This window comes from Pelmatolapia mariae, linkage group LG6, assembly GCF_036321145.2.
Source record: "Pelmatolapia mariae isolate MD_Pm_ZW linkage group LG6, Pm_UMD_F_2, whole genome shotgun sequence".
Classification (NCBI taxonomy): domain Eukaryota; kingdom Metazoa; phylum Chordata; class Actinopteri; order Cichliformes; family Cichlidae; genus Pelmatolapia; species Pelmatolapia mariae.
In genome coordinates this window covers 1,830,538-1,857,564 of record NC_086232.1, presented here as the reverse complement: position 1 = coordinate 1,857,564, position 27,027 = coordinate 1,830,538, and the positions used below count along the sequence as shown (strand labels likewise).

Here is a 27,027-nt window from a genome sequence, read left to right as displayed (position 1 = left end):
CATGTACACCACACCAGGGCTTGTGCTGCTGGCTGTGGACCTGTGCAGCCAGCTTAGGCCACCTACACCACACCAGGGCCTGTGCTACTGGCTGAGGCCATGGACACCACACCAAGGCCTGTGCTGCTGGCTGAGGCTATGGACACCACACCAGTGCCTGTGGCTCTGGCTGAGGCCATGTACACCACCCCCGGGCCTTTGTTGCTGGCTGAGGCCATGAACACCACACCAGGTCCTGTGGCTCTGGCTGAGGCCATCTACATCACACCAGGGCCAGTGTTTCTGGCTGAGGCGATGGACACCACACCAGGACCTGTGCTGCTGGCTGAGGCCATGGACACCACAACAGGAGCTGTGCTGCTGGCTGAGGCCAACTACACCACACCAGGGCATGTGGCTCTGTCTGAGGCCATCTACACCACACCAGGGCCAGTGCTTCTGGCTGAGGCCATGGACAGCACAACAGGGCCTGTGCTGTTGGCTGAGGCCATGTACACCACCCCCGGGCCTTTGATGCTGGCTGAGGCCAACTACACCACACCAGGTCCTGTGGATCTGGCTGAGGCAATTTACACCACACCAGGGCCTGTGTTGCTGATCAAAGGCTAAAATGAGTCCTTTGGTTAGGGTATTAGGCAAGCATGCAGTTACCATTAACACTGTAGTTAAATTGGAGGCTTGTGTTCGTAACTGCGAGTACTGGCCACCTCACCACTTGATACCATAAATTGACGCTTTGTGCTGACGCCAGCAGCTTACGGCCATACCGCCTTGCCAAAGTCCGATCTCGTCTGCTCTCGGAAGCTATGCAAGGTTGGGCTTGGTCAGTACTTGGATGGGAGACTGCCTGGGAATACCAGGTGCTGTAAGCATTTGCTTATCATGTCACTGAGCTGGTTTTGATCCAGAGAAGGAGGGTGTTGGTGTCCATTAATGAGGCCACATTAACGACATTCCTTTTGGCTGTTTTCAGCAATGTCTTGTGCTGCCGGGTGAGGCCATCCGCACCACAACAAGGCCTATTCTGCTAACATAGGTCATCTAAATTACACCAGGGCCTGTGGCCTGCGCTGACGCCGTCTACATTACACCAGGGCCTGTGCTTCTGGCTGAGACCATGGACACCACACCAGGACCTGTGCTGCTGGCTGAGGCTTTGGACACCACCCCAGGGCTTGTGGCTCTGGCTGAGGCCATTTACACCACACAGGGCCTGTGCTTCTGGCTGTGGACCTGTGCAGCCAGCTTAGGCCACCTTCACCACACCAGGGCCTGTGCTTCTGGCTGTGGACCTGTGCAGCCAGCTTAGGCCACCTACACCACACCAGGGCCTGTGGCTCTGGCTGAAGCCGTCTACATCACACCAGGGCCTGTGCTTCTGGTTGTAGACCTGTGCAGCCAGGTTAGGCCACCTACACCACGCCAGGGCCTGTGCTTCTGGCTGTGGACCTGTGCAGCCAGCTTAGGCCACCTACACCACACCAGGGCCTGTGGCTCTGGCTGAGGCCGTCTACATCACACCAGGGCCTGTGCTTCTGGCTGTGGACCTGTGCAGCCAGCTTAGGCCACCTACACCACACCAGGGCCTGTGGCTCTGGCTGAAGCCGTCTACATCACACCAGGTCCTGTGCTTCTGGTTGTGGACCTGTGCAGCCAGGTTAGGCCACCTACACCACGCCAGGGCCTGTGCTTCTGGCTGTGGACCTGTGCAGCCAGCTTAGGCCACCTACACCACACCAGGGCCTGTGCTACTTGCTGAGGCCATGGACACCACACCAGGACCTGTGCTGCTGGCTGAGGCTATGGACACCACCCCAGAGCCTTTGGATCTGGCTGAGGCCATGTACACCACACACGGCCTGTGGCTCTGGATGAGGCCGTCTACAACACACCAAGGGCTGTAGTACTGGATGAGGCCATGTTTATCACCCCAGGGCCTGTGCTGCTGGCTGAGGCCAACTACACCACACAAGGGCCTGTGTCTCTGGCTGAGATCATCTACACCACACCAGGGCCTGTGCCTCTAGCTGAGGCCATGTACACCACACCAGGGCTTGTGCTGCTGGCTGTGGACCTGTGCAGCCAGCTTAGGCCACCTACACCACACCAGGGCCTGTGCTACTGGCTGAGGCCATGGACACCACACCAAGGCCTGTGCTGCTGGCTGAGGCTATGGACACCACACCAGGGCCTGTACTGCTGGCTGTGGACCTGTGCAGCCAGCTTAGGCCACCTACACCACACCATGGCCTGTGGCTCTGGCTGAAGCAGTCTACATCACACCAGGGCCTGTGCTACTGGCTGAGGCCATGCACACCACACAGGGCCTGTGCTGCTGACTGAGGCAACCTACACCACAACAGGGCCTGAGGCTCCTGATGAGGCCATCTACAACACACCAAGGGCCTGTGTCTCTGGCTGAGACCATCTACACCACACCAGGGCCTGTGCCTCTAGCTGAGGCCATGTACACCACACCAGGGCCTGTGCTGCTGGCTGTGGACCTGTGCAGCCAGCTTAGGCCACCTACACCACACCAGGGCCTGTGCTACTGGCTGAGGCCATGAACACCACACCAGGACCTGTGCTGCTGGCTGAGGCTATGGACACCACCCCAGAGCCTTTGGATCTGGCTGAGGCCATGTACACCACACACGGCCTGTGGCTCTGGATGAGGCCGTCTACAACACACCAAGGGCTGTACTACTGGATGAGGCCATGTTTATCACCCCAGGGCCTGTGCTGCTGGCTGAGGCCAACTACACCACACAAGGGCCTGTGTCTCTGGCTGAGATCATCTACACCACACCAGGGCCTGTGCCTCTAGCTGAGGCCATGTACACCACACCAGGGCTTGTGCTGCTGGCTGTGGACCTGTGCAGCCAGCTTAGGCCACCTACACCACACCAGGGCCTGTGCTACTGGCTGAGGCCATGGACACCACACCAGGGCCTGTGCTGCTGGCTGAGGCTATGGACACCACACCAGTGCCTGTGGCTCTGGCTGAGGCCATGTACACCACCCCCGGGCCTTTGATGCTGGCTGAGGCCATGAACACCACACCAGGTCCTGTGGCTCTGGCTGAGGCCATCTACATCACACCAGGGCCAGTGTTTCTGGCTGAGGCGATGGACACCACACCAGGACCTGTGCTGCTGGCTGAGGCCATGGACACCACAACAGGAGCTGTGCTGCTGGCTGAGGCCAACTACACCACACCAGGGCATGTGGCTCTGTCTGAGGCCATCTACACCACACCAGGGCCAGTGCTTCTGGCTGAGGCCATGGACAGCACAACAGGGCCTGTGCTGTTGGCTGAGGCCATGTACACCACCCCCGGGCCTTTGATGCTGGCTGAGGCCAACTACACCACACCAGGTCCTGTGGATCTGGCTGAGGCAATTTACACCACACCAGGGCCTGTGTTGCTGATCAAAGGCTAAAATGAGTCCTTTGGTTAGGGTATTAGGCAAGCATGCAGTTACCATTAACACTGTAGTTAAATTGGAGGCTTGTGTTCGTAACTGCGAGTACTGGCCACCTCACCACTTGATACCATAAATTGACGCTTTGTGCTGACGCCAGCAGCTTACGGCCATACCGCCTTGCCAAAGCCCGATCTCGTCTGATCTCGGAAGCTATGCAAGGTTGGGCTTGGTCAGTACTTGGATGGGAGACTGCCTGGGAATACCAGGTGCTGTAAGCATTTGCTTTTCATGTCACTGAGCTGGTTTTGATCCAGAGAAGGAGGGTGTTGGTGTCCATTAATGAGGCCACATTAACGACATTCCTTTTGGCTGTTTTCAGCAATGTCTTGTGCTGCCGGGTGAGGCCATCCGCACCACAACAAGGCCTATTCTGCTAACATAGGTCATCTAAATTACACCAGGGCCTGTGGCCTGTGGCCTGCGCTGACGCCGTCTACATTACACCAGGGCCTGTGCTTCTGGCTGAGACCATGGACACCACACCAGGACCTGTGCTGCTGGCTGAGGCTTTGGACACCACCCCAGGGCTTGTGGCTCTGGCTGAGGCCATTTACACCACACAGGGCCTGTGCTTCTGGCTGTGGACCTGTGCAGCCAGCTTAGGCCACCTTCACCACACCAGGGCCTGTGCTTCTGGCTGTGGACCTGTGCAGCCAGCTTAGGCCACCTACACCACACCAGGGCCTGTGGCTCTGGCTGAAGCCGTCTACATCACACCAGGGCCTGTGCTTCTGGTTGTAGACCTGTGCAGCCAGGTTAGGCCACCTACACCACGCCAGGGCCTGTGATTCTGGCTGTGGACCTGTGCAGCCAGCTTAGGCCACCTACACCACACCAGGGCCTGTGGCTCTGGCTGAGGCCGTCTACATCACACCAGGGCCTGTGCTTCTGGCTGTGGACCTGTGCAGCCAGCTTAGGCCACCTACACCACACCAGGGCCTGTGGCTCTGGCTGAAGCCGTCTACATCACACCAGGTCCTGTGCTTCTGGTTGTGGACCTGTGCAGCCAGGTTAGGCCACCTACACCACGCCAGGGCCTGTGCTTCTGGCTGTGGACCTGTGCAGCCAGCTTAGGCCACCTACACCACACCAGGGCCTGTGGCTCTGGCTGAGGCCGTCTACATCACACCAGGGCCTGTGCTTCTGGCTGTGGACCTGTGCAGCCAGCTTAGGCCACCTACACCACACCAGGGCCTGTGGCTCTGGCTGAAGCCGTCTACATCACACCAGGTCCTGTGCTTCTGGTTGTGGACCTGTGCAGCCAGGTTAGGCCACCTACACCACGCCAGGGCCTGTGCTTCTGGCTGTGGACCTGTGCAGCCAGCTTAGGCCACCTACACCACACCAGGGCCTGTGCTACTTGCTGAGGCCATGGACACCACACCAGGACCTGTGCTGCTGGCTGAGGCTATGGACACCACCCCAGAGCCTTTGGATCTGGCTGAGGCCATGTACACCACACACGGCCTGTGGCTCTGGATGAGGCCGTCTACAACACACCAAGGGCTGTAGTACTGGATGAGGCCATGTTTATCACCCCAGGGCCTGTGCTGCTGGCTGAGGCCAACTACACCACACAAGGGCCTGTGTCTCTGGCTGAGATCATCTACACCACACCAGGGCCTGTGCCTCTAGCTGAGGCCATGTACACCACACCAGGGCTTGTGCTGCTGGCTGTGGACCTGTGCAGCCAGCTTAGGCCACCTACACCACACCAGGGCCTGTGCTACTGGCTGAGGCCATGGACACCACACCAAGGCCTGTGCTGCTGGCTGAGGCTATGGACACCACACCAGGGCCTGTACTGCTGGCTGTGGACCTGTGCAGCCAGCTTAGGCCACCTACACCACACCATGGCCTGTGGCTCTGGCTGAAGCAGTCTACATCACACCAGGGCCTGTGCTACTGGCTGAGGCCATGCACACCACACAGGGCCTGTGCTGCTGACTGAGGCAACCTACACCACAACAGGGCCTGAGGCTCCTGATGAGGCCATCTACAACACACCAAGGGCCTGTGTCTCTGGCTGAGACCATCTACACCACACCAGGGCCTGTGCCTCTAGCTGAGGCCATGTACACCACACCAGGGCCTGTGCTGCTGGCTGTGGACCTGTGCAGCCAGCTTAGGCCACCTACACCACACCAGGGCCTGTGCTACTGGCTGAGGCCATGAACACCACACCAGGACCTGTGCTGCTGGCTGAGGCTATGGACACCACCCCAGAGCCTTTGGATCTGGCTGAGGCCATGTACACCACACACGGCCTGTGGCTCTGGATGAGGCCGTCTACAACACACCAAGGGCTGTACTACTGGATGAGGCCATGTTTATCACCCCAGGGCCTGTGCTGCTGGCTGAGGCCAACTACACCACACAAGGGCCTGTGTCTCTGGCTGAGATCATCTACACCACACCAGGGCCTGTGCCTCTAGCTGAGGCCATGTACACCACACCAGGGCTTGTGCTGCTGGCTGTGGACCTGTGCAGCCAGCTTAGGCCACCTACACCACACCAGGGCCTGTGCTACTGGCTGAGGCCATGGACACCACACCAGGGCCTGTGCTGCTGGCTGAGGCTATGGACACCACACCAGTGCCTGTGGCTCTGGCTGAGGCCATGTACACCACCCCCGGGCCTTTGATGCTGGCTGAGGCCATGAACACCACACCAGGTCCTGTGGCTCTGGCTGAGGCCATCTACATCACACCAGGGCCAGTGTTTCTGGCTGAGGCGATGGACACCACACCAGGACCTGTGCTGCTGGCTGAGGCCATGGACACCACAACAGGAGCTGTGCTGCTGGCTGAGGCCAACTACACCACACCAGGGCATGTGGCTCTGTCTGAGGCCATCTACACCACACCAGGGCCAGTGCTTCTGGCTGAGGCCATGGACAGCACAACAGGGCCTGTGCTGTTGGCTGAGGCCATGTACACCACCCCCGGGCCTTTGATGCTGGCTGAGGCCAACTACACCACACCAGGTCCTGTGGATCTGGCTGAGGCAATTTACACCACACCAGGGCCTGTGTTGCTGATCAAAGGCTAAAATGAGTCCTTTGGTTAGGGTATTAGGCAAGCATGCAGTTACCATTAACACTGTAGTTAAATTGGAGGCTTGTGTTCGTAACTGCGAGTACTGGCCACCTCACCACTTGATACCATAAATTGACGCTTTGTGCTGACGCCAGCAGCTTACGGCCATACCGCCTTGCCAAAGCCCGATCTCGTCTGATCTCGGAAGCTATGCAAGGTTGGGCTTGGTCAGTATTTGGATGGGAGACTGCCTGGGAATACCAGGTGCTGTAAGCATTTGCTTTTCATGTCACTGAGCTGGTTTTGATCCAGAGAAGGAGGGTGTTGGTGTCCATTAATGAGGCCACATTAACGACATTCCTTTTGGCTGTTTTCAGCAATGTCTTGTGCTGCCGGGTGAGGCCATCCGCACCACAACAAGGCCTATTCTGCTAACATAGGTCATCTAAATTACACCAGGGCCTGTGGCCTGTGGCCTGCGCTGACGCCGTCTACATTACACCAGGGCCTGTGCTTCTGGCTGAGACCATGGACACCACACCAGGACCTGTGCTGCTGGCTGAGGCTTTGGACACCACCCCAGGGCTTGTGGCTCTGGCTGAGGCCATTTACACCACACAGGGCCTGTGCTTCTGGCTGTGGACCTGTGCAGCCAGCTTAGGCCACCTTCACCACACCAGGGCCTGTGCTTCTGGCTGTGGACCTGTGCAGCCAGCTTAGGCCACCTACACCACACCAGGGCCTGTGGCTCTGGCTGAAGCCGTCTACATCACACCAGGGCCTGTGCTTCTGGTTGTAGACCTGTGCAGCCAGGTTAGGCCACCTACACCACGCCAGGGCCTGTGATTCTGGCTGTGGACCTGTGCAGCCAGCTTAGGCCACCTACACCACACCAGGGCCTGTGGCTCTGGCTGAGGCCGTCTACATCACACCAGGGCCTGTGCTTCTGGCTGTGGACCTGTGCAGCCAGCTTAGGCCACCTACACCACACCAGGGCCTGTGGCTCTGGCTGAAGCCGTCTACATCACACCAGGTCCTGTGCTTCTGGTTGTGGACCTGTGCAGCCAGGTTAGGCCACCTACACCACGCCAGGGCCTGTGCTTCTGGCTGTGGACCTGTGCAGCCAGCTTAGGCCACCTACACCACACCAGGGCCTGTGCTACTGGCTGAGGCCATGGACACCACACCAGGACCTGTGCTGCTGGCTGAGGCTATGGACACCACCCCAGAGCCTTTGGATCTGGCTGAGGCCATGTACACCACACACGGCCTGTGGCTCTGGATGAGGCCGTCTACAACACACCAAGGGCTGTAGTACTGGATGAGGCCATGTTTATCACCCCAGGGCCTGTGCTGCTGGCTGAGGCCAACTACACCACACAAGGGCCTGTGTCTCTGGCTGAGATCATCTACACCACACCAGGGCCTGTGCCTCTAGCTGAGGCCATGTACACCACACCAGGGCTTGTGCTGCTGGCTGTGGACCTGTGCAGCCAGCTTAGGCCACCTAAACCACACCAGGGCCTGTGCTACTGGCTGAGGCCATGGACACCACACCAAGGCCTGTGCTGCTGGCTGAGGCTATGGACACCACACCAGTGCCTGTGGCTCTGGCTGAGGCCATGTACACCACCCCCGGGCCTTTGATGCTGGCTGAGGTCATGAACACCACACCAGGTCCTGTGGCTCTGTCTGAGGCCATCTACATCACACCAGGGCCAGTGTTTCTGGCTGAGGCGATGGACACCACACCAGGACCTGTGCTGCTGGCTGAGGCCAACTACACCACAACAGGAGCTGTGCTGCTGGCTGAGCTATGGACACCACACCAGGGCCTGTGCTGCTTGCTGTGGGCCTGTAGCTCTGGCTTAGGCCATGAACACCACACCAAGGTCTGTGGCTCTGGCTGAGGCAATCTACAACACAACAGGGCCTCTGCTTCCGGATGTGGACCTGTGCAGCCAGCTTAGGCCACCTACACCACACCAAGGCCTGTGGCTCTGTCTGAGGCCGTCTACACCACACCAGGACCTGTGCTACTGGCTGAGGCCATGGACACCTCTTCAGGGCCTGTGGCTTTGTCTGAGGCCATGTACACCACACCAGGGCCTGTGGCTCTGGATGAGGTCGTCTACAACACACCAAGGACTGTGCATCTGGATGAGGCCGTCTACAACACACCAAGGGCTGTACTACTGGATGAGGCCATGTTTATCACCCCAGGGCCTGTGCTACTGGCTGAGGCCATGCACACCACACAGGGCCTGTGCTGCTGACTGAGGCAACCTACACCACAACAGGGCCTGTGGCTCCTGATGAGGCCATCTACAACACACCAAGGGCCTGTGTCTCTGGCTGAGACCATCTACACCACACCAGGGCCTGTGCCTCTAGCTGAGGCCATGTACACCACACCAGGGCCTGTGCTGCTGGTTGTGGACCTGTGCAGCCAGCTTAGGCCACCTACACCACACCAGGGCCTGTGCTACTGGCTGAGGCCATGGACACCACACCAAGGCCTGTGCTGCTGGCTGAGGCTATGGACACCACACCAGTGCCTGTGGCTCTGGCTGAGGCCATGTACACCACCCCCGGGCCTTTGATGCTGGCTGAGGTCATGAACACCACACCAGGTCCTGTGGCTCTGGCTGAGGCCATCTACATCACACCAGGGCCAGTGTTTCTGGCTGAGGCGATGGACACCACACCAGGACCTGTGCTGCTGGCTGAGGCCAACTACACCACAACAGGAGCTGTGCTGCTGGCTGAGCTATGGACACCACACCAGTGCCTGTGCTGCTTGCTGTGGGCCTGTAGCTCTGGCTTAGGCCATGAACACCACACCAAGGTCTGTGGCTCTGGCTGAGGCAATCTACAACACAACAGGGCCTGTGCTTCCGGATGTGGACCTGTGCAGCCAGCTTAGGCCACCTACACCACACCAAGGCCTGTGGCTCTGTCTGAGGCCGTCTACACCACACCAGGACCTGTGCTACTGGCTGAGGCCATGGACACCTCTTCAGGGCCTGTGGCTTTGTCTGAGGCCATGTACACCACACCAGGGCCTGTGGCTCTGGATGAGGTCGTCTACAACACACCAAGGACTGTGCTGCTGGATGAGGCAATGTTCATCACACCAGGGCCTGTGCGGCTGGCTGAGGCTATGGACACCACACCAGGGCCTGTGGTGCTGGCTGAGGCCAACTACACCAAACAAGGGCCTGTGGCTCTGTCTGAGGCCATCTACACCACACCAGGGCCAGTGCTTCTGGCTGAGGCCATGGCCACCACACCAGGGCCTGTGCTGCTGGCTGAGGCCATGGACACCACACCAGGACCTGTGCTGCTGGCTGAGGCCAACTACACCCCACCAGGGCATGTGGCTCTGTCTGAGGCCATCTACACCACACCATGGCCAGTGCTTCTGGCTGAGGCCATGGACACCACAACAGGGCCTGTGCTGTTGGCTGAGGCTATGGACACCACACCAGTGCCTGTGGCTCTGGCTGAGGCCATGTACACCACCCCCGGGCCTTTGATGCTGGCTGAGGCCAACTACACCACACCAGGTCCTGTGGCTCTGGCTGAGGCCATTTACACCACACCAGGTCCTGTGTTGCTGATCAAAGGCTAAAATGAGTCCTTTGGTTAGGGTATTAGGCAAGCATGCAGTTACCATTAACACTGTAGTTAAATTGGAGGCTTGTGTTCGTAACTGCGAGTATTGGCCACCTCACTACTTGATACCATAAACTGACGCTTTGTGCTGACGCCAGCAGCTTACGGCCATACCGCCTTGCCAAAGCCCGATCTCGTCTGATCTCGGAAGCTATGCAAGGTTGGGCTTGGTTAGTACTTGGATGGGAGACTGCCTGGGAATACCAGGTGCTGTAAGCATTTGCTTTTCATGTCACTTAGCTGGTTTTGATCCAGAGAAGGAGGGTGTTGGTGTCCATTAATGAGGCCACATTAACGACATTCCTTTTGGCTGTTTTCAGCAATGTCTTGTGCTGCCGGGTGAGGCCATCCGCACCACACCGAGACCTATTCTGCTAACATAGGTCATCTAAATTACACCAGGGCCTGTGGCCTGCGCTGACGCCGTCTACATTACACCAGGGCCTGTGCTTCTGGCTGAGACCATGGACACCACACCAGGACCTGTGCTGCTGGCTGAGGCTTTGGACACCACCCCAGGGCCTGTGGCTCTGGCTGAGGCCATTTACACCACACAGGGCCTGTGCTTCTGGCTGTGGACCTGTGCAGCCAGCTTAGGCCACCTTCACCACACCAGGGCCTGTGCTTCTGGCTATGGACCTGTGCAGCCAGCTTAGGCCACCTACACCACACCAGGGCCTCTGGCTCTGGCTGAAGCCGTCTACATCACACCAGGTCCTGTGCTTCTGGTTGTGGACCTGTGCAGCCAGGTTAGGCCACCTACACCACGCCAGGGCCTGTGCTTCTGGCTGTGGACCTGTGCAGCCAGCTTAGGCCACCTACACCACACCAGGGCCTGTGGCTCTGGCTGAGGCCGTCTACACCACACCAGGGCCTGTGCTACTGGCTGAGGCCATGGACACCACACCAAGACCTGTGCTGCTGGCTGAAGCTATGGACACCACACCAGGGCATTTGGCTCTGGCTGAGGCCATGAACACCACACCAGGGCCTGTGGCTCTGGCTGAGGCCAGCTACACCACACCACGGCCAGTGCATCTGGCTGAGGCCATGGACACCACACCAGGGCCTGTGCTGCTGGCTGTGGACCTGTGCAGCCAGCTTAGGCCACCTACACCACACCATGGCCTGTGGCTCTGGCTGAAGCAGTCTACATCACACCAGGGCCTGTGCTACTGGCTGAGGCCATGGACACCACACAGGGCCTGTGCTGCTGACTGAGGCAACCTACACCACAACAGGGCCTGTGGCTCCTGATGAGGCCATCTACAACACACCAAGGGCCTGTGTCTCTGGCTGAGACCATCTACACCACACCAGGGCCTGTGCCTCTAGCTGAGGCCATGTACACCACACCAGGGCCTGTGCTACTGGTTGTGGACCTGTGCAGCCAGCTTAGGCCACCTACACCACACCAGGGCCTGTGCTACTGGCTGAGGCCATGGACACCACACCAGGACCTGTACTGCTGGCTGAGGCTATGGACACCACCCCAGAGCCTTTGGATCTGGCTGAGGCCATGTACACCACACACGGCCTGTGGCTCTGGATGAGGCCGTCTACAACACACCAAGGGCTGTACTACTGGATGAGGCCATGTTTATCACCCCAGGGCCTGTGCTGCTGGCTGAGGCCAACTACACCACACAAGGGCCTGTGTCTCTGGCTGAGATCATCTACACCACACCAGGGCCTGTGCCTCTAGCTGAGGCCATGTACACCACCCCCGGGCCTTTGATGCTGGCTGAGGTCATGAACACCACACCAGGTCCTGTGGCTCTGTCTGAGGCCATCTACATCACACCAGGGCCAGTGTTTCTGGCTGAGGCGATGGACACCACACCAGGACCTGTGCTGCTGGCTGAGGCCAACTACACCACAACAGGAGCTGTGCTGCTGGCTGAGCTATGGACACCACACCAGGGCCTGTGCTGCTTGCTGTGGGCCTGTGCAGCCAGCTTAGGCCACCTACACCACACCAGGGCCTGTGCTACTGGCTGAGGCCATGGACACCACACCAAGGCCTGTGCTGCTGGCTGAGGCTATGGACACCACACCAGTGCCTGTGGCTCTGGCTGAGGCCATGTACACCACCCCCGGGCCTTTGATGCTGGCTGAGGTCATGAACACCACACCAGGTCCTGTGGCTCTGTCTGTGGCCATCTACATCACACCAGGGCCAGTGTTTCTGGCTGAGGCGATGGACATCACACCAGGACCTGTGCTGCTGGCTGAGGCCAACTACACCACAACAGGAGCTGTGCTGCTGGCTGAGCTATGGACACCACACCAGGGCCTGTGCTGCTTGCTGTGGGCCTGTAGCTCTGGCTTAGGCCATGAACACCACACCAAGGTCTGTTGCTCTGGCTGAGGCAATCTACAACACAACAGGGCCTGTTCTTCCGGATGTGGACCTGTGCAGCCAGCTTAGGCCACCTACACCACACCAAGGCCTGTGGCTCTGTCTGAGGCCGTCTACACCACACCAGGACCTGTGCTACTGGCTGAGGCCATGGACACCTCTTCAGGGCCTGTGGCTTTGTCTGAGGCCATGTACACCACACCAGGGCCTGTGGCTCTGGATGAGGTCGTCTACAACACACCAAGGACTGTGCATTTGGATGAGGCCGTCTACAACACACCAAGGGCTGTACTACTGGATGAGGCCATGTTTATCACCCCAGGGCCTGTGCTGCTGGCTGAGCTATGGACACCACACCAGGGCCTGTGCTGCTTGCTGTGGGCCTGTAGCTCTGGCTTAGGCCATGAACACCACACCAAGGTCTGTGGCTCTGGCTGAGGCAATCTACAACACAACAGGGCCTGTGCTTCCGGATGTGGACCTGTGCAGCCAGCTTAGGCCACCTACACCACACCAAGGCCTGTGGCTCTGTCTGAGGCCGTCTACACCACACCAGGACCTGTGCTACTGGCTGAGGCCATGGACACCTCTTCAGGGCCTGTGGCTTTGTCTGAGGCCATGTACACCACACCAGGGCCTGTGGCTCTGGATGAGGTCGTCTACAACACACCAAGGACTGTGCTGCTGGATGAGGCAATGTTCATCACACCAGGGCCTGTGCGGCTGGCTGAGGCTATGGACACCACACCAGGGCCTGTGGTGCTGGCTGAGGCCAACTACACCAAACAAGGGCCTGTGGCTCTGTCTGAGGCCATTTACACCACACCAGGGCCAGTGCTTCTGGCTGAGGCCATGGCCACCACACCAGGGCCTGTGCTGCTGGCTGAGGCCATGGACACCACACCAGGACCTGTGCTGCTGGCTGAGGCCAACTACACCCCACCAGGGCATGTGGCTCTGTCTGAGGCCATCTACACCACACCAGGGCCAGTGCTTCTGGCTGAGGCCATGGACACCACAACAGGGCCTGTGCTGTTGGCTGAGGCTATGGACACCTACACCAGTGCCTGTGGCTCTGGCTGAGGCCATGTACACCACCCCCGGGCCTTTGATGCTGGCTGAGGCCAACTACACCACACCAGGTCCTGTGGCTCTGGCTGAGGCCATTTACACCACACCAGGGCCTGTGTTGCTGATCAAAGGCTAAAATGAGTCCTTTGGTTAGGGTATTAGGCAAGCATGCAGTTACCATTAACACTGTAGTTAAATTGGAGGCTTGTGTTCGTAACTGCGAGTATTGGCCACCTCACTACTTGATACCATAAATTGACGCTTTGTGCTGACGCCAGCAGCTTACGGCCATACCGCCTTGCCAAAGCCCGATCTCGTCTGATCTCGGAAGCTATGCAAGGTTGGGCTTGGTTAGTACTTGGATGGGAGACTGCCTGGGAATGCCAGGTGCTGTAAGCATTTGCTTTTCATGTCACTGAGCTGGTTTTGATCCAGAGAAGGAGGGTGTTGGTGTCCATTAATGAGGCCACATTAACGACATTCCTTTTGGCTGTTTTCAGCAATGTCTTGTGCTGCCGGGTGAGGCCATCCGCACCACACCGAGGCCTATTCTGCTAACATAGGTCATCTAAATTACACCAGGGCCTGTGGCCTGCGCTGACGCCGTCTACATTACACCAGGACCTGTGCTGCTGGCTGAGGCTTTGGACACCACCCCATGGCCTGTGGCTCTGGCTGAGGCCATTTACACCACACAGGGCCTGTGCTTCTGGCTGTGGACCTGTGCAGCCAGCTTAGGCCACCTACACCACACCAGGGCCTGTGCTTCTGGCTGTGGACCTGTGCAGCCAGCTTAGGCCACCTACACCACACCAGGGCCTGTGGCTCTGGCTGAAGCCGTCTACATCACACCAGGTCCTGTGCTTCTGGTTGTGGACCTGTGCAGCCAGGTTAGGCCACCTACACCACGCCAGGGCCTGTGCTTCTGGCTGTGGACCTGTGCAGCCAGCTTAGGCCACCTACACCACACCAGGGCCTGTGCTACTGGCTGAGGCCATGGACACCACACCAGGACCTGTGCTGCTGGCTGAGGCTATGGACACCACCCCAGAGCCTTTGGATCTGGCTGAGGCCATGTACACCACACACGGCCTGTGGCTCTGGATGAGGCCGTCTACAACACACCAAGGGCTGTACTACTGGATGAGGCCATGTTTATCACCCCAGGGCCTGTGCTGCTGGCTGAGGCCAACTACACCACACAAGGGCCTGTGTCTCTGGCTGAGATCATCTACACCACACCAGGGCCTGTGCCTCTAGCTGAGGCCATGTACACCACACCAGGGCTTGTGCTGCTGGCTGTGGACCTGTGCAGCCAGCTTAGGCCACCTACACCACACCAGGGCCTGTGCTACTGGCTGAGGCTATGGACACCACACCAAGGCCTGTGCTGCTGGCTGAGGCTATGGACACCACACCAGTGCCTGTGGCTCTGGCTGAGGCCATGTACACCACCCCCGGGCCTTTGATGCTGGCTGAGGTCATGAACACCACACCAGGTCCTGTGGCTCTGGCTGAGGCCATCTACATCACTCCAGGGCCAGTGTTTCTGGCTGAGGCGATGGACACCACACCAGGACCTGTGCTGCTGGCTGAGGCCAACTACACCACAACAGGAGCTGTGCTGCTGGCTGAGCTATGGACACCACACCAGGGCCTGTGCTGCTTGCTGTGGGCCTGTAGCTCTGGCTTAGGCCATGAACACCACACCAAGGTCTGTGGCTCTGGCTGAGGCAATCTACAACACAACAGGGCCTGTGCTTCCGGATGTGGACCTGTGCAGCCAGCTTAGGCCACCTACACCACACCAAGGCCTGTGGCTCTGTCTGAGGCCGTCTACACCACACCAGGACCTGTGCTACTGGCTGAGGCCATGGACACCTCTTCAGGGCCTGTGGCTTTGTCTGAGGCCATGTACACCACACCAGGGCCTGTGGCTCTGGATGAGGTCGTCTACAACACACCAAGGACTGTGCTGCTGGATGAGGCAATGTTCATCACACCAGGGCCTGTGCTTCTGGCTGAGACCATGGACACCACACCAGGACCTGTGCTGCTGGCTGAGGCTTTGGACACCACCCCATGGCCTGTGGCTCTGGCTGAGGCCATTTACACCACACAGGGCCTGTGCTTCTGGCTGTGGACCTGTGCAGCCAGCTTAGGCCACCTTCACCACACCAGGGCCTGTGCTTCTGGCTATGGACCTGTGCAGACAGCTTAGGCCACCTACACCACACCAGGGCCTGTGGCTCTGGCTGAAGCCGTCTACATCACACCAGGTCCTGTGCTTCTGGTTGTGGACCTGTGCAGCCAGGTTAGGCCACCTACACCACGCCAGGGCCTGTGCTTCTGGCTGTGGACCTGTGCAGCCAGCTTAGGCCACCTACACCACACCAGGGCCTGTGCTACTGGCTGAGGCCATGGACACCACACCAGGACCTGTACTGCTGGCTGAGGCTATGGACACCACCCCAGAGCCTTTGGATCTGGCTGAGGCCATGTACACCACACACGGCTTGTGGCTCTGGATGAGGCCGTCTACAACACACCAAGGGCTGTACTACTGGATGAGGCCATGTTTATCACCCCAGGGCCTGTGCTGCTGGCTGAGGCCAACTACACCACACAAGGGCCTGTGTCTCTGGCTGAGATCATCTACACCACACCAGGGCCTGTGCCTCTAGCTGAGGCCATGTACACCACACCAGGGCTTGTGCTGCTGGCTGTGTACCTGTGCAGCCAGCTTAGGCCACCTACACCACACCAGGGCCTGTGCTACTGGCTGAGGCCATGGACACCACACCAAGGCCTGTGCTGCTGGCTGAGGCTATGGACACCACACCAGTGCCTGTGGCTCTGGATGAGGTCGTCTACAACACACCAAGGACTGTGCTGCTGGATGAGGCAATGTTCATCACACCAGGGCCTGTGCGGCTGGCTGAGGCTATGGAGACCACACCAGGGCCTGTGGTGCTGGCTGAGGCCAACTACACCAAACAAGGGCCTGTGGCTCTGTCTGAGGCCATCTACACCACACCAGGGCCTGTGCTTCTGGCTGAGGCCATGGCCACCACACCAGGGCCTGTGCTGCTGGCTGAGGCCATGGACACCACACCAGGACCTGTGCTGCTGGCTGAGGCCAACTACACCCCACCAGGGCATGTGGCTCTGTCTGAGGCCATCTACACCACACCAGGGCCAGTGCTTCTGGCTGAGGCCATGGACACCACAACAGGGCCTGTGCTGTTGGCTGAGGCTATGGACACCACACCAGTGCCTGTGGCTCTGGCTGAGGCCATGTACACCACCCCCGGGCCTTTGATGCTGGCTGAGGCCAACTACACCACACCAGGTCCTGTGGCTCTGGCTGAGGCCATTTACACCACACCAGGGCCTGTGTTGCTGATCAAAGGCTAAAATGAGTCCTTTGGTTAGGGTATTAGGCAAGCATGCAGTTACCATTAACACTGTAGTTAAATTGGAGGCTTGTGTTCGTAACTGCGAGTATTGGCCACCTCACTACTTGATACCATAAATTGACGCTTTGTGCTGACGCCAGCAGCTTACGGCCATACCGCCTTGCCAAAGCCCGATCTCGTCTGATCTCTGAAGCTATGCAAGGTTGGGCTTGGTTAGTACTTGGATGGGAGACTGCCTGGGAATACCAGGTGCTGTAAGCATTTGCTTTTCATGTCACTGAGCTGGTTTTGATCCAGAGAAGGAGGGTGTTGGTGTCCATTAATGAGGCCACATTAACGACATTCCTTTTGGCTGTTTTCAGCAATGTCTTGTGCTGCCGGGTGAGGCCATCCGCACCACAACGAGGCCTATTCTGCTAACATAGGTCATCTAAATTACACCAGGGCCTGTGGCCTGCGCTGACGCCATCTACATTACACCAGGGCCTGTGCTTCTGGCTGAGACCATGGACACCACACCAGGACCTGTGCTGCTGGCTGAGGCTTTGGACACCACCCCATGGCCTGTGGCTCTGGCTGAGGCCATTTACACCACACAGGGCCTGTGCTTCTGGCTGTGGACCTGTGCAGCCAGCTTAGGCCACCTACACCACACCAGGGCCTGTGCTTCTGGCTGTGGACCTGTGCAGCCAGCTTAGGCCACCTACACCACACCAGGGCCTGTGGCTCTGGCTGAAGCCGTCTACATCACACCAGGTCCTGTGCTTCTGGTTGTGGACCTGTGCAGCCAGGTTAGGCCACCTACACCACGCCAGGGCCTGTGCTTCTGGCTGTGGACCTGTGCAGCCAGCTTAGGCCACCTACACCACACCAGGGCCTGTGCTACTGGCTGAGGCCATGGACACCACACCAGGACCTGTACTGCTGGCTGAGGCTATGGACACCACCCCAGAGCCTTTGGATCTGGCTGAGGCCATGTACACCACACACGGCCTGTGGCTCTGGATGAGGCCGTCTACAACACACCAAGGGCTGTACTACTGGATGAGGCCATGTTTATCACCCCAGGGCCTGTGCTGCTGGCTGAGGCCAACTACACCACACAAGGGCCTGTGTCTCTGGCTGAGATCATCTACACCACACCAGGGCCTGTGCTACTGGCTGAGGCCATGGACACCACACCAAGGCCTGTGCTGCTGGCTGAGGCTATGGACACCACACCAGTGCCTGTGGCTCTGGCTGAGGCCATGTACACCACCCCCGGGCCTTTGATGCTGGCTGAGGTCATGAACACCACACCAGGTCCTGTGGCTCTGGCTGAGGCCATCTACATCACACCAGGGCCAGTGTTTCTGGCTGAGGCGATGGACACCACACCAGGACCTGTGCTGCTGGCTGAGGCCAACTACACCACAACAGGAGCTGTGCTGCTGGCTGAGCTATGGACACCACACCAGGGCCTGTGCTTCTGGCTGTGGGCCTGTAGCTCTGGCTTAGGCCATGAACACCACACCAAGGTCTGTGGCTCTGGCTGAGGCAATCTACAACACAACAGGGCCTGTGCTTCCGGATGTGGACCTGTGCAGCCAGCTTAGGCCACCTACACCACACCAAGGCCTGTGGTTCTGTCTGAGGCCGTCTACACCACACCAGGACCTGTGGTACTGGCTGAGGCCATGGACACCTCTTCAGGGCCTGTGGCTTTGTCTGAGGCCATGTACACCACACCAGGGCCTGTGGCTCTGGATGAGGTCGTCTACAACACACCAAGGACTGTGCTGCTGGATGAGGCAATGTTCATCGCACCAGGGCCTGTGCTTCTGGCTGAGACCATGGACACCACACCAGGACCTGTGCTGCTGGCTGAGGCTTTGGACACCACCCCATGGCCTGTGGCTCTGGCTGAGGCCATTTACACCACACCAGGGCCTGTGCTTCTGGCTGTGGACCTGTGCAGCCAGCTTAGGCCACCTACACCACACCAGGGCCTGTGCTTCTGGCTGTGGACCTGTGCAGCCAGCTTAGGCCACCTACACCACACCAGGGCCTGTGGCTCTGGCTGAAGCCGTCTACATCACACCAGGTCCTGTGCTTCTGGTTGTGGACCTGTGCAGCCAGGTTAGGCCACCTACACCACGCCAGGGCCTGTGCTTCTGGCTGTGGACCTGTGCAGCCAGCTTAGGCCACCTACACCACACCAGGGCCTGTGCTACTGGCTGAGGCCATGGACACCACACCAGGACCTGTGCTGCTGGCTGAGGCTATGGACACCACCCCAGAGCCTTTGGATCTGGCTGAGGCCATGTACACCACACACGGCCTGTGGCTCTGGATGAGGCCGTCTACAACACACCAAGTGCTGTACTACTGGATGAGGCCATGTTTATCACCCCAGGGCCTGTGCTGCTGGCTGAGGCCAACTACACCACACAAGGGCCTGTGTCTCTGGCTGAGATCATCTACACCACACCAGGGCCTGTGCCTCTAGCTGAGGCCATGTACACCACACCAGGGCTTGTGCTGCTGGCTGTGTACCTGTGCAGCCAGCTTAGGCCACCTACACCACACCAGGGCCTGTGCTACTGGCTGAGGCCATGGACACCACACCAAGGCCTGTGCTGCTGGCTGAGGCTATGGACACCACACCAGTGCCTGTGGCTCTGGATGAGGTCGTCTACAACACTCCAAGGCCTGTGCTGCTGGCTGAGGCTATGGACAGCACACCAGTGCCTGTGGCTCTGGCTGAGGCCATGTACACCACCCCCGGGCCTTTGATGCTGGCTGAGGTCATGAACACCACACCAGGTCCTGTGGCTCTGGCTGAGGCCATCTACATCACACCAGGGCCAGTGTTTCTGGCTGAGGCGATGGACACCACACCAGGACCTGTGCTGCTGGCTGAGGCCAACTACACCACAACAGGAGCTGTGCTGCAGGCTGAGCTATGGACACCACACCAGGGCCTGTGCTTCTGGCTGTGGGCCTGTAGCTCTGGCTTAGGCCATGAACACCACACCAAGGTCTGTGGCTCTGGCTGAGGCAATCTACAACACAACAGGGCCTGTGCTTCCGGATGTGGACCTGTGCAGCCAGCTTAGGCCACCTACACCACACCAAGGCCTGTGGTTCTGTCTGAGGCCGTCTACACCACACCAGGACCTGTGGTACTGGCTGAGGCCATGGACATCTCTTCAGGGCCTGTGGCTTTGTCTGAGGCCATGTACACCACACCAGGGCCTGTGGCTCTGGATGAGGTCGTCTACAACACACCAAGGACTGTGCTGCTGGATGAGGCAATGTTCATCACACCAGGGCCTGTGCTTCTGGCTGAGACCATGGACACCACACCAGGACCTGTGCTCCTGGCTGAGGCTTTGGACACCACCCCATGGCCTGTGGCTCTGGCTGAGGCCATTTACACCACACCAGGGCCTGTGCTTCTGGCTGTGGACCTGTGCAGCCAGCTTAGGCCACCTACACCACACCAGGGCCTGTGCTTCTGGCTGTGGACCTGTGCAGCCAGCTTAGGCCACCTACACCACACCAGGGCCTGTGGCTCTGGCTGAAGCCGTCTACATCACACCAGGTCCTGTGCTTCTGGTTGTGGACCTGTGCAGCCAGGTTAGGCCACCTACACCACGCCAGGGCCTGTGCTTCTGGCTGTGGACCTGTGCAGCCAGCTTAGGCCACCTACACCACACCAGGGCCTGTGCTACTGGCTGAGGCCATGGACACCACACCAGGACCTGTGCTGCTGGCTGAGGCTATGGACACCACCCCAGAGCCTTTGGATCTGGCTGAGGCCATGTACACCACACACGGCCTGTGGCTCTGGATGAGGCCGTCTACAACATACCAAGGGCTGTACTACTGGATGAGGCCATGTTTATCACCCCAGGGCCTGTGCTGCTGGCTGAGGCCAACTACACCACACAAGGGCCTGTGTCTCTGGCTGAGATCATCTACACCACACCAGGGCCTGTGCCTCTAGCTGAGGCCATGTACACCACACCAGGGCTTGTGCTGCTGTCTGTGGACCTGTGCAGCCAGCTTAGGCCACCTACACCACACCAGGGCCTGTGCTACTGGCTGAGGCCATGGTCACCACACCAAGGCCTGTGCTGCTGGCTGAGGCTATGGACACCACACCAGTGCCTGTGGCTCTGGCTAAGGCCATGTACACCACCCCCAGGCCTTTGATGCTGGCTGAGGTCATGAACACCACACCAGGTCCTGTGGCTCTGGCTGAGGCCATCTACATCACACCAGGGCCAGTGTTTCTGGCTGAGGCGATGGACACCACACCAGGACCTGTGCTGCTGGCTGAGGCCAACTACACCACAACAGGAGCTGTGCTGCTGGCTGAGCTATGGACACCACACCAGGGCCTGTGCTGCTTGCTGTGGGCCTGTAGCTCTGGCTTAGGCCATGAACACCACACCAAGGTCTGTGGCTCTGGCTGAGGCAATCTACAACACAACAGGGCCTGTGCTTCCGGATGTGGACCTGTGCAGCCAGCTTAGGCCACCTACACCACACCAAGGCCTGTGGCTCTGTCTGAGGCCGTCTACACCACACCAGGACCTGTGCTACTGGCTGAGGCCATGGACACCTCTTCAGGGCCTGTGGCTTTGTCTGAGGCCATGTACACCACACCAGGGCCTGTGTCTCTGGATGAGGTCGTCTACAACACACCAAGGACTGTGCTGCTGGATGAGGCAATGTTCATCACACCAGGGCCTGTGCGGCTGGCTGAGGCTATGGACAACACACCAGGGCCTGTGGTGCTGGCTGAGGCCAACTACACCAAACAAGGGCCTGTGGCTCTGTCTGAGGCCATCTACACCACACCAGGGCCAGTGCTTCTGGCTGAGGCCATGGACACCACACCAGGGCCTGTGCTGCTGGCTGAGGCCATGGACACCACACCAGGACCTGTGCTGCTGGCTGAGGCCAACTACACCCCACCAGGGCATGTGGCTCTGTCTGAGGCCATCTACACCACACCAGGGCCAGTGCTTCTGGCTGAGGCCATGGACACCACAACAGGGCCTGTGCTGTTGGCTGAGGCTATGGACACCACACCAGTGCCTGTGGCTCTGGCTGAGGCCATGTACACCACCCCCGGGCCTTTGATGCTGGCTGAGGCCAACTACACCACACCAGGTCCTGTGGCTCTGGCTGAGGCCATTTACACCACACCAGGGCCTGTGTTGCTGATCAAAGGCTAAAATGAGTCCTTTGGTTAGGGTATTAGGCAAGCATGCTTTTACCATTAACACTGTAGTTAAATTGGAGGCTTGTGTTCGTAACTGCGAGTATTGGCCACCTCACTACTTGATACCATAAATTGACGCTTTGTGCTTACGCCAGCAGCTTACGGCCGTACCGCCTTGCCAAAGCCCGATCTCGTCTGATCTCGGAAGCTATGCAAGGTTGGGCTTGGTTAGTACTTGGATGGGAGACTGCCTGGGAATACCAGGTGCTGTAAGAATTTGCTTTTCATGTCACTGAGCTGGTTTTGATCCAGAGAAGGAGGGTGTTGGTGTCCATTAATGAGGCCACATTAACGACATTCCTTTTGGCTGTTTTCAGCAATGTCTTGTGCTGCCGGGTGAGGCCATCCGCACCACACCGAGGCCTATTCTGCTAACATAGGTCATCTAAATTACACCAGGGCCTGTGGCCTGCGCTGACGCCGTCTACATTACACCAGGGCCTGTGCTTCTGGCTGAGACCATGGACACCACACCAGGACCTGTGCTGCTGGCTGAGGCTTTGGACACCACCCCATGGCCTGTGGCTCTGGCTGAGGCCATTTACACCACACAGGGCCTGTGCTTCTGGCTGTGGACCTGTGCAGCCAGCTTAGGCCACCTTCACCACACCAGGGCCTGTGCTTCTGGCTGTGGACCTGTGCAGCCAGGTTAGGCCACCTACACCACACCAGGGCCTGTGGCTCTGGCTGAAGCCGTCTACATCACACCAGGTCCTGTGCTTCTGGTTGTGGACCTGTGCAGCCAGGTTAGGCCACCTACACCACGCCAGGGCCTGTGCTTCTGGCTGTGGACCTGTGCAGCCAGCTTAGGCCACCTACACCACACCAGGGCCTGTGGCTCTGGCTGAGGCCGTCTACATCACACCAGGGCCTGTGCTACTGGCTGGGGCCATGGACACCACACCAAGACCTGTGCTGCTGGCTGAAGCTATGGACACCACACCAGGGCATTTGGCTCTGGCTGAGGCCATGAACACCACACCAGGGCCTGTGGCTCTGGCTGAGGCCAGCTACACCACACCACGGCCAGTGCATCTGGCTGAGGCCATGGACACCACACCAGGGCCTGTACTGCTGGCTGTGGACCTGTGCAGCCAGCTTAGGCCACCTACACCACACCATGGCCTGTGGCTCTGGCTGAAGCAGTCTACATCACACCAGGGCCTGTGCTACTGGCTGAGGCCATGCACACCACACAGGGCCTGTGGTGCTGACTGAGGCAACCTACACCACAACAGGGCCTGTGGCTCCTGATGAGGCCATCTACAACACACCAAGGGCCTGTGTCTCTGGCTGAGACCATCTACACCACACCAGGGCCTGTGCCTCTAGCTGAGGCCATGTACACCACACCAGGGCCTGTGCTGCTGGCTGTGGACCTGTGCAGCCAGCTTAGGCCACCTACACCACACCAGGGCCTGTGCTACTGGCTGAGGCCATGGACACCACACCAGGACCTGTGCTGCTGGCTGAGGCTATGGACACCACCCCAGAGCCTTTGGATCTGGCTGAGGCCATGTACACCACACACGGCCTGTGGCTCTGGATGAGGCCGTCTACAACACACCAAGGGCTGTACTACTGGATGAGGCCATGTTTATCACCCCAGGGCCTGTGCTGCTGGATGAGGTCAACTACACCACACAAGGGCCTGTGTCTCTGGCTGAGATCATCTACACCACACCAGGGCCTGTGCCTCTAGCTGAGGCCATGTACACCACACCAGGGCTTGTGCTGCTGGCTGTGGACCTGTGCAGCCAGCTTAGGCCACCTACACCACACCAGGGCCTGTGCTACTGGCTGAGGCCATTGACACCACACCAAGGCCTGTGCTGCTGGCTGAGGCTATGGACACCACACCAGTGCCTGTGGCTCTGGCTGAGGCCATGTACACCACCCCCGGGCCTTTGATGCTGGCTGAGGTCATGAACACCACACCAGGTCCTGTGGCTCTGGCTGAGGCCATCTACATCACACCAGGGCCAGTGTTTCTGGCTGAGGCGATGGACACCACACCAGGACCTGTGCTGCTGGCTGAGGCCAACTACACCACAACAGGAGCTGTGCTGCTGGCTGAGGTATGGACACCACACCAGGGCCTGTGCTGCTTGCTGTGGGCCTGTAGCTCTGGCTTAGGCCATGAACACCACACCAAGGTCTGTGGCTCTGGCTGAGGCAATCTACAACACAACAGGGCCTGTGCTTCCGGATGTGGACCTGTGCAACCAGCTTAGGACACCTACACCAAACCAAGGACTGTGGCTCTGTCTGAGGCCGTCTACACCACACCAGGACCTGTGCTACTGGCTGAGGCCATGGACACCTCTTCAGGGCCTGTGGCTTTGTCTGAGGCCATGGACACCTCTTCAGGGCCTGTGGCTTTGTCTGAGGCCATGTACAGCACACCAGGGCCTGTGGCTCTGGATGAGTTCGTCTACAACACACCAAGGACTGTGCTGCTGGATGAGGCAATGTTCATCACACCAGGGCCTGTGCGGCTGGCTGAGGCTATGGACACCACACCAGGGCCTGTGGTGCTGGCCGAGGCCAACTACACCAAACAAGGGCCTGTGGCTCTGTCTGAGGCCATCTACACCACACCAGGGCCAGTGCTTCTGGCTGAGGCCATGGACACCACACCAGGGCCTGTGCTGCTGGCTGAGGCCATGGACACCACACCAGGACCTGTGCTGCTGGCTGAGGCCAACTACACCCCACCAGGGCATGTGGCTCTGTCTGAGGCCATCTACACCACACCAGGGCCAGTGCTTCTGGCTGAGGCCATGGACACCACAACAGGGCCTGTGCTGTTGGCTGAGGCTATGGACACCACACCAGTGCCTGTGGCTCTGGCTGAGGCCATGTACACCACCCCCGGGCCTTTGATGCTGGCTGAGGCCAACTACACCACACCAGGTCCTGTGGCTCTGGCTGAGGCCATTTACACCACACCAGGGCCTGTGTTGCTGATCAAAGGCTAAAATGAGTCCTTTGGTTAGGGTATTAGGCAAGCATGCAGTTACCATTAACACTGTAGTTAAATTGGAGGCTTGTGTTCGTAACTGCGAGTATTGGCCACCTCACTACTTGATACCATAAATTGACGCTTTGTGCTGACGCCAGCAGCTTACGGCCATACCGCCTTGCTAAAGCCTGATCTCGTCTGATCTCGGAAGCTATGCAAGGTTGGGCTTGGTTAGTACTTGGATGGGAGACTGCCTGGGAATACCAGGTGCTGTAAGAATTTGCTTTTCATGTCACTGAGCTGATTTTGATCCAGAGAAGGAGGGTGTTGGTGTCCATTAATGAGGCCACATTAACGACATTCCTTTTGGCTGTTTTCAGCAATGTCTTGTGCTGCCGGGTGAGGCCATCCGCACCACACCGAGGCCTATTCTGCTAACATAGGTCATCTAAATTACACCAGGGCCTGTGGCCTGCGCTGACGCCGTCTACATTACACCAGGGCCTGTGCTTCTGGCTGAGACCATGGACACCACACCAGGACCTGTGCTGCTGGCTGAGGCTTTGGACACCACCCCAGGGCCTGTGGCTCTGGCTGAGGCCATTTACACCACACAGGGCCTGTGCTTCTGGCTGTGGACCTGTGCAGCCAGCTTAGGCCACCTTCACCACACCAGGGCCTGTGCTTCTGGCTGTGGACCTCTGCAGCCAGGTTAGGCCACCTACACCACACCAGGGCCTGTAGCTCTGGCTGAAGCCGTCTACATCACACCAGGTCCTGTGCTTCTGGTTGTGGACCTGTGCAGCCAGCTTAGGCCACCTACACCACGCCAGGGCCTGTGCTTCTGGCTGTGGACCTGTGCAGCCAGCTTAGGCCACCTACACCACACCAGGGCCTGTGGCTCTGGCTGAGGCCGTCTACATCACACCAGGGCCTGTGCTACTGGCTGAGGCCATGGACACCACACCAAGACCTGTGCTGCTGGCTGAAGCTATGGACACCACACCAGGGCATTTGGCTCTGGCTGAGGCCATGAACACCACACCAGGGCCTGTGGCTCTGGCTGAGGCCAGCTACACCACACCACGGCCAGTGCATCTGGCTGAGGCTATGGACACCACACCAGGGCCTGTAGTGCTGGCTGTGGACCTGTGCAGCCAGCTTAGGCCACCTACACCACACCATGGCCTGTGGCTCTGGCTGAAGCAGTCTACATCACACCAGGGCCTGTGCTACTGGCTGAGACCATGCACACCACAAAGGGCCTGTGGTGCTGACTGAGGCAACCTACACCACAACAGGGCCTGTGGCTCCTGATGAGGCCATCTACAACACACCAAGGGCCTGTGTCTCTGGCTGAGACCATCTACACCACACCAGGGCCTGTGCCTCTAGCTGAGGCCATGTACACCACACCAGGGCCTGTGCTGCTGGCTGTGGACCTGTGCAGCCAGCTTAGGCCACCTACACCACACCAGGGCCTGTGCTACTGGCTGAGGCCATGGACACCACACCAGGACCTGTGCTGCTGGCTGAGGCTATGGACACCACCCCAGAGCCTTTGGATCTGGCTGAGGCCATGTACACCACACACGGCCTGTGGCTCTGGATGAGGCCGTCTACAACACACCAAGGGCTGTACTACTGGATGAGGCCATGTTTATCACCCCAGGGCCTGTGCTGCTGGCTGAGGCCAACTACACCACACAAGGGCCTGTGTCTCTGGCT

The 27,027-nt window shown here is 58.9% G+C and overlaps 3 non-coding genes and 5 pseudogenes across 3 annotated transcripts; all 8 read left to right on the top strand.

The window, feature by feature from the left end:
- Positions 1 to 753: 753 nt before the first annotated feature.
- LOC134630039 (5S ribosomal RNA) lies at positions 754 to 872 on the top strand (annotated as a pseudogene).
- Positions 873 to 3,587: 2,715 nt separating this feature from the next.
- On the top strand, positions 3,588 to 3,706 carry LOC134629874 (5S ribosomal RNA). The gene has a single exon (XR_010094106.1). It is a non-coding gene; the product is annotated as a 5S ribosomal RNA (ribosomal RNA).
- Positions 3,707 to 6,683: 2,977 nt separating this feature from the next.
- Positions 6,684 to 6,802, top strand: LOC134629911 (5S ribosomal RNA; annotated as a pseudogene).
- A 3,502-nt stretch (positions 6,803 to 10,304) lies between these two features.
- LOC134630197 (5S ribosomal RNA) lies at positions 10,305 to 10,423 on the top strand. Its single transcript, XR_010094258.1, has one exon. It is a non-coding gene; the product is annotated as a 5S ribosomal RNA (ribosomal RNA).
- A 3,494-nt stretch (positions 10,424 to 13,917) lies between these two features.
- On the top strand, positions 13,918 to 14,036 carry LOC134629873 (5S ribosomal RNA). Its single transcript, XR_010094105.1, has one exon. It is a non-coding gene; the product is annotated as a 5S ribosomal RNA (ribosomal RNA).
- Positions 14,037 to 17,198: 3,162 nt separating this feature from the next.
- Positions 17,199 to 17,317, top strand: LOC134629910 (5S ribosomal RNA; annotated as a pseudogene).
- A 5,114-nt stretch (positions 17,318 to 22,431) lies between these two features.
- Positions 22,432 to 22,550, top strand: LOC134630038 (5S ribosomal RNA; annotated as a pseudogene).
- Positions 22,551 to 25,459: 2,909 nt separating this feature from the next.
- On the top strand, positions 25,460 to 25,578 carry LOC134629966 (5S ribosomal RNA; annotated as a pseudogene).
- Positions 25,579 to 27,027: the final 1,449 nt, after the last annotated feature.